General features: G+C 31.5%; 1 long non-coding RNA gene across 1 annotated transcript in view; it reads left to right on the top strand.

The window, feature by feature from the left end:
* The window catches only part of LOC110270009, a 21,890-nt gene extending 14,024 nt beyond the window's left edge, over positions 1 to 7,866 (top strand). The window contains exons 2-3 of the long non-coding RNA XR_002358962.1: positions 6,841 to 6,845; positions 7,856 to 7,866. This is a non-coding gene — a long non-coding RNA (uncharacterized LOC110270009). The remainder of the gene's footprint in view (positions 1 to 6,840; positions 6,846 to 7,855) is intronic.

The following is a 7,891-nucleotide window of genomic DNA, read 5'->3' as shown; positions in this document are numbered from 1 at the left end:
ATTAAAAACCTATTAAATTTTTAACTACATATTTTTTAATGAATAAATTATAAATATTCATCTTTTAAGTCAAATTTTGTTAGATTATATTGTGTTGCCTTTTTAGAAATTTTTCTAAAAGGTTTCAATTGATATCCGCAAAAATTTACAGAGATTCGCCTCTCTCAGATCACACAAAAATAACCAAATATTATATTTTTATATTAAGCTGTGTCATTTTTTTTTAATCTCTGACAAAAATATTTTATTAATTTGTTATATAAAATTCATCGAATTGTACACACTAATTATATATCGAATTGACTTGATTATTCAATTCAATTGGTTTCAAGTTCATTTAGAATTAAATTATATAGTCTTTAAAATAAATCTGATAAAATATCATAGCGAAATTCAATTCTAAATAAATAATATTTGACGCTATTCATACACTAAATCCAATAGTTTGACTTATTATAAAAGAAAAAAATAATCTTACACATACATATATAGACAAGACAATTAATTTAATTGTTTGATGGAAAAAAATACTTGACTAAAAAAAAAAGTACAATATCTTTTGTAAGAAGAACTATTTTGTTAAAAAAAAAATTCATAAAAAAAAAATCTAATGATATAAAACTTAATCAGGAAAGAAAGTACAATCTCTCTCCCTCTTGATAATATTATATAAGATCTCAAAAGTCAAGTATTTTGATTTTGTGTACTATTTTTTAAAGAAGAATGTAGGAAGTGACTTAGTAAATAAGTGCTCCAAATTATCACTTAAACGAATTTGTTAAACGTCAATTGTTACTTGATTTTGAAGGTTGTGTGTGAAAAAAAATTAGAGAGAATATACTTTGTTCGATCATCTTTTACGTATTCACTTTTGAGTTAAGAGATACATGCTGCATTATCTTTATATAATGTTGTAGAAACTATTTCTAATCGGACAATCCACATAATGATTGAATATATCCAATCAAATTTCTAATCCAAAAGCATTCACCACTTGCCTCATGTATTATAAGTATTTCAGCATCTTTGCTTCATAGATCTCCATGATATAATTGTGTCACCAAATATAAATAAGTATCCGGTTTGGATTTGTCTTTACGAGAATCAAATAGATAACTTGCATCTATATAGTCAACCAATTGTAACTTGAATCTACGTGGATAAAATAATCCCATATCACTGATTTCATGAAAATATTAAAATATTTTTTTATTTTATTCCAGTATTTTTTAGTTGGAGAGAAAATGTATCTCGCTAATAAATTTACAATAAATGTTATAGGGATGAGCATGGGTTGCGGGTATTCGATTGCCCGTTTGAATTCAAACCGAACCAATTAAATTGGTTCTGGAACTAACGGGTAATCGGGTCTAATCCTAACCAAACCAATGACTCTCTCTAGTAATTGGTTCGGGTAATGGCTCTGGGGTGCGGAACCCGAACCAACTCGTAGACCCGACTATATATTAATTAAATAAAAAAAATAAAAATTTAAAATATATATGCCTTTTAATATTTTTGAATTTTAATGTGTTTAATTTTTAATGTATTTAATGTTTAACATGTTTGGATTATTTCTATTAATGTTATATGTTTATTGTACTTATAGAATTTTTAAGATAAAAATTTGTTTTTTTATTTTTTTTATGAATTTCTGTTTCATTGGATATCCAATTACCCGAACCAAACCAATCCATTTTTAATCGGTTTGGTTTGGTTCGGATACATACACAAAAAATGCAAATCTGAACCAAACCGAACCAATTACAATTTAATTGGTTCGATTATAATTTTACCATAAACCCGAACCAACCCGACCTGTGCTCACCCCTAAAATATTATATCGGGACATGTATTATTCGCAAAATACATTAACCCCTATGGCACTAATATGGTACTTCAGGACCAAGTGCTTTTTTATTTTCTTTTTTGGTCAACCTTCTTCACATTTAGTGATCTAATCATCATTGGGGGTTCTTACTGGAAGTAATTTATTCATATAAAATCTCTTTAGGATTTTCTCTGCGTAAGTCTTTTGATAAATAAATATCCCTTTTGCTACATATTTGATTTGAAGGACGAGACAAATTTGGTTTTCTCAAGATCTTTCATTTCAAACTCTTCTTTCAGAACATTTATGATCGTTGTGATGTGTTCAGAAGATCCAATGAACATACACAACAATTATAATAAATTCAGACGCAAATTTTCTTATATAAATACATGGACAAATATCATCATTTTTAAACACCTTTTGCATCAAATACTATGTAAGACGGTTGTATCACATCTGTCCAGATTGCTTTAAACTATATAAAGATCTTTACAATCTAACCGAGTATAATCCTTGATGTAACACCCTCACTACCAGAATGTCACGCTTCCGGCTGCGCCACTCTGATAGCAATAAGTATTACGACTACTTTACATACTAAATATTAAAATAGAAGCCTGTGACTCAACACTGTATCGCTGCGTTCTTTGAAAACTGGAAGATAAATACTTTATCTTAAGAAAAATACAAGCAGGCATAGATTCATATACAAAACTCTTACATAATATCTTATAGTATAATATACATATAAAACATACAACTCCTATCCCTCTTACAAACTTGTGATTAATGCTTCTTCATCTGGTTCCTGAAAAGGTAAAGCTGTAGGGGGGTGAGAACCTAACCACACGGTCTCACCACGGAGTTTTAAAGTTGTCATAAGAAGATATTTAATAAGAAAACTGTTTTCAAGTTCAGTGATTATCATTGCCTTATGAATCTTTTAAAAACCAATAGGTAGTCGTTCAAAACCTCTTCGAAGAAACAATGTCTAATTTTTAAAAAATCCGAAACCTTTCCTTTCTTATAAAAGAATCTCAATCAGAAACTAACCACGCAATCAAACAACACAATCATTAACTCAGCACCACACGCCAGGACAAACACAAGCAGGACAGACAAGGAAAGCACAAGTAGGCAGCAGTTACAGCAAATAGTTCAAGTAGCAGTTACAAACAATTTAGCAATTAGGCAAACCAAAACAAGTTCAAACCCAAGCAACGCATACAAATGCATATGATGCATGCCTGTCCTATGGCTGATGAGGCTCATCTGTCGGTTATCCAGCCAACCCGACAAGTTTGAATTGTCCTTAGACTGTCCCCCGACGTGCATCCCCAAGAGTCTATGCATAGTTTTTTCTCAAATAATCAATATTGCTCAATGGGGGTTGTAATACCCTAACTACCAAAGCTCACGCTTCCGGCTGCGCGACTCTGATAGCTCGGACATTACGACGACACTTATACTATTTAATACTAAAATATGAGCCTGTTTAAAACTTTAAACCGCAATACCGCTTCCAAAAATACTTTCATCTGATAACATACATCCATAAATACCATACATCTTACAAAAGCTCATAAAGAGTACATCCATATATATATACAAATATATATATAAATAATATTACAAACATAAACCAATACAATCCCTATCCCTCTTACAGATTATATCAAGATAAAGGCGAGGGTACAATAAACCATAACTAAAACAAATCAGAGCATCACAACAACAATTAAATACTTAATTTCTTCATTTTTCAAAATAGCAGTAATAATATTTAAAATATTACTTATTTAATCTAAATCATATAAAATACTTATTATTTCATAACTATCAACCTTATACTTTAAATATAGAAAATAATCCAATAATTATAAAATTGGATAATAATCATAACTTATCTCAAGTTCAATAAATCAAAACTTGCTTTAATTATCCTTAATAAAATAATCTCTGAAATTAAGGTTATAAATAACTATATGATTTGAGACTTGATCATAATAAGACTTTTCAAAAGTTCTGGGTCTTACAGGGGTAACATTCCCGGGAATTTATATAGTGCCCGGTCACACTTACGTCGTAAGGTCAACAGAGTATCGAGTTTTCAACCTGGTACACGTGGTGGCAAGCCACGGCACTTAATCCAGGGAACCTCGTATCTCAGATATTTCAAATTCATAAGCCACATGAATAATTCAAATATCATATCTCAACATTCTCAACATCATAATCATTCATCAATCCAAATCTCATTTCCAAATTCATTCAAAAACCATATTTCAAAGAAAATCCTCATCAATCCTCATCATCCTTCTTTTTCATCCCGTCCATTAACAATCCCAATTCAAAACATAAATCTTTCTTTGATAAATAAATCAATCTTAAAACATAGAATGTTTAAAAACAAATCTTTTTAATTAATTACTTCAAATAAAACTTCCAATTTTATAAAATTTCGGCAGCATTTCCTTTGAAACTCGAACACTGCCACCCTTTTCGGGTCCCATCCAAACATTTCTCAAACCCTTTCTCAATCACTTTCCAAAATTCAACCAATTCCAGTATCAAAGTATTTTCAAATCAGACCAACTCCAATAATAAAACTCTTCTTAAAGTCAAACCAGCTCAAGTATTAAATCATTTATAAAATCAGACCGACTCAAAATCAAACCGCTTTAACTTCAAACCAAGAAAAACTACTTTTCATAATAATCAAGTAAATAACTTTTCAAATCCATTTCTTATCAACAACTGTACTTCACTCAAGTAATCAAGCACCCAATAATCCAGTCCACCAAACCATCACATCCACAAGAAATATAATCACAAAAATATATCTTTTTGCATCAATATCTATTTATCACAACTCTGTAATGTAAAATAGATTTTAAGAAAAATCCCTACGTCGAAAAGTTGAACTCATAAACTAAATGCGTCACAAGAACCATTTCTCTCCGCCCGAAATTAACTGCAGCTTCAACCACAAGTATGCTCACTTCCGCAATAGCAGAAACGGCTTTACTCGCTACAGGTGATCCCGATAACTCAATCCTAAAACATAAATATCGCGAAACCTTAATAACATATAACGGAAAACTAACGGCGATGGTTTGAAATAAAATCTTGATTGAGACTGAACTAGACTTAGAATACCAGGGATTGGTTATGGCTTCCACTTTTTGAAACTCTCCCATTCCGTTTTTAAACTTGAAAAATGTTAAACTTGAAAAATGTTTTGATGAAGTATAACTGGATTTTTCTTTTGACTATATGCCAGTTTTATACATGCGTTTGGTTAGTGAAGCGCTTAAATATTTTTACTCATACCTTTCCAAACTTTACATAATCTCTTACAACCTGAAATTGTATTCAAGTAATGTCACATCTATGTTTTCATTATTCTTTTACAAATATGTTGTATACTTTTCTTTTGAGATGTAAAATAATTTTCTTAAGTTCCGATTCTTGTAAACGATGCATTCGAAAGAGTTTCATTCATACTCGAATATTGTGAATTGTCTTTGGCCTTAGATTTTCTTTTCTATAAACCTCATACTCCTTGACTCAGCTTGAATTCGTTTCAAACCGTTGTATTGTTTTCTAATCCTCAAGGTTTTTGATGATCGGATTTTTGACGGTTTAGAAATTCACAAATGAAATCTCGTTGCTAGTATAGTTCCTAAACCAACAATAATCCTTTCATACAAAAATTTGTTTGTCACAAGTAACAAACCCCTAAAATCTATAAACCGAAGTATTCAAACCTCGGGTCGTTCTCCCTAGGAATTGTAATGAAGTGTCTTGTTATTGGTTGTGAGTTATATTTGGGGTTTTTAGGATTTTTAGACAAGAATTATAAATGGCAAGAAAAGTAAACTAACAACTATAAAAGGCTCTTGGTAAGGTGTGAGAACTAGAAGTCCTATCCTAGTTATCCTTCTCAATTGTGATGAGAATTGTTCATTGCTACCACTTAGTTAACCCTTACTAAATAAAGAAAAGTCAAGTGGATGAATTGAGATTATGAATTACCTCTTATTGAATTGGAAGAATGTAGAAGGAACAATACTAGATCTACAACAAAACATAAGAACAACATAAAGGGAATTGCAACAAAAGAATGGAAGAATGGTGAATGTAACAACAAAGAATTGAAAGGTAGAAGTAGAAGAAAGCAAAGATTAAAACCTAGATCTAAGAACTAAACCTAATCCTAATCCTAATTCTAGAGAGAAGAAAGAGCTTCTCTCTCTAGAAACTAACTCTAAACTAATCCTAATGAGTGTGTATGATTAAAAATGAGTGAATGATTGGAATCCCCCTTGCTCTTCAATCCTTGGCTTTAAATAGCATCTTTGGCGCCAAAGTTGGTTGGGATTGGGCCCCACAACCCTTGAGAATTCGTTGGTCACGTTTTCCTTAAAAAATCATAAACCAGCACCGACGCGTACGCGCACAGCACGCGTACGCGTCCATGGGGTGATTCGCAGGTGCGCGCAAGCGCCAGGTGCGCGCGCGCGTCCATGGGCGAGTTTAACTTCTTTGACTTTTCATGATTTCTCCACTTTGCATGCTTTCCTCTTCACTCCTTTGATCGATTCCTAGCCCTTTTCAATCTGAAATCACTAACAAACATATCAAGGCATCTTATGGAATCAAAGGTGAATGAAAACCATCAAATTAAGGGTCTAAAAGCATGTTTTCACATCTAGGTACAAATAAGGAGACAATCACAAAACCATGATATTTCATTGAATACATATAGGTAAAAGGTGATAAAATCCCTTAAAATCAATATAGGATAAACCGTCAAAACGGGGTTTATCAGTTGTCTCTTAAATTCTTGTGAACGTCGTCCTTGTCACCTGACCTTATCTCATGTCTTATAACCTTTTAAATAACTCGGGAATTGCTTTAGAGTCACATATGACCTTTGGGCATAGCGAGTGAAACGTTAGTCTCCTTAAAATGCTGCTTGTGAGCGTGAAAAGATGAAGCAGTAAGTGTGTGACGTTATAAGGGGCTGTGGTAGTTCTGTTTCCATGTGAAAATTTGTAGATGATAGGTTTGTGACCAACTTTTTTGGGTTGCGAAATGATTGATGGAGTTACAAATTGGAGTTCTGCAGTGGATACGACATTGGTGAGCGAACGTTTTACCCGTTGTTTAAATACCAGTTTGCTTTGTAGCCATTTTGCCACATTAACTATAACTTTGCCTTGTGAACACCTATCTTGTATTTCCTGCCTTATACCATACTTTACCCTTATATTTAAATCTTATAGTTATTCAGTATTTGAACATCTATATGTATAAATATGCTAAACTTTCTTGCTTATCTAAAACGCATTTAGAAAGTAAAGTACTGTTGCTTCAGACCACACTTTTCCCTTACACCTAAGTTTTACAAATTATTTGATATTTGGAAAATTAATACATATATCTGCCAAGATCTCTGTTTTTTTTAAAGTATTCAAGACTATTTTAGAATGTTGGGTATTAAGTTAATTTTCGAGGACGAAAATTTTTATAAGTGGGGTAGGATGTAAGACCTCTAAATTTTTAAAAGTTATTAATTAATTATTTACAATGCATTATATTTATTTAAGACTGTATTTCGGAGATTTTTATATAAAAGTTGAGTAAACTGTTATTTTTTATTTAGAGTTCTTATAATTGAAGGAGAATTAATTTATTTGTCTCCAATTTTATCGGATTAACATTTAATCGAAACTAATTTATAAATTTGTAATTGAAAGGTATTTTAAAGATGGATATTTTATATTTAATTTAATATAATATCTCTTAATTTTATTAAAATTTAACAAAACTCCAATTTGTCCAAAAATCACTAATTTCAAATTTATCCCAAATTAAACCCTAAATCCCAAAATATCACCCTAACCCCAATTTTCCTAACCCTAGCCGCCTTACCTCCTTCAGCCACCAAAGTCCCTTCTCTTCTCCCAATCACAGCAGCAATTCATGGGAAAAAGAAAAAAAAAAAAGAAAAAGAGAGGAAAGGGATAACGGAGAGAAAGAGAGAACTGA

The sequence above is a fragment of the Arachis ipaensis genome, chromosome B03, assembly GCF_000816755.2.
Source record: "Arachis ipaensis cultivar K30076 chromosome B03, Araip1.1, whole genome shotgun sequence".
Lineage (NCBI taxonomy): Eukaryota > Viridiplantae > Streptophyta > Magnoliopsida > Fabales > Fabaceae > Arachis > Arachis ipaensis.
The sequence above is the reverse complement of the archived record's forward strand: the minus strand, read 5'-3'. Positions and strand labels throughout refer to the sequence as shown.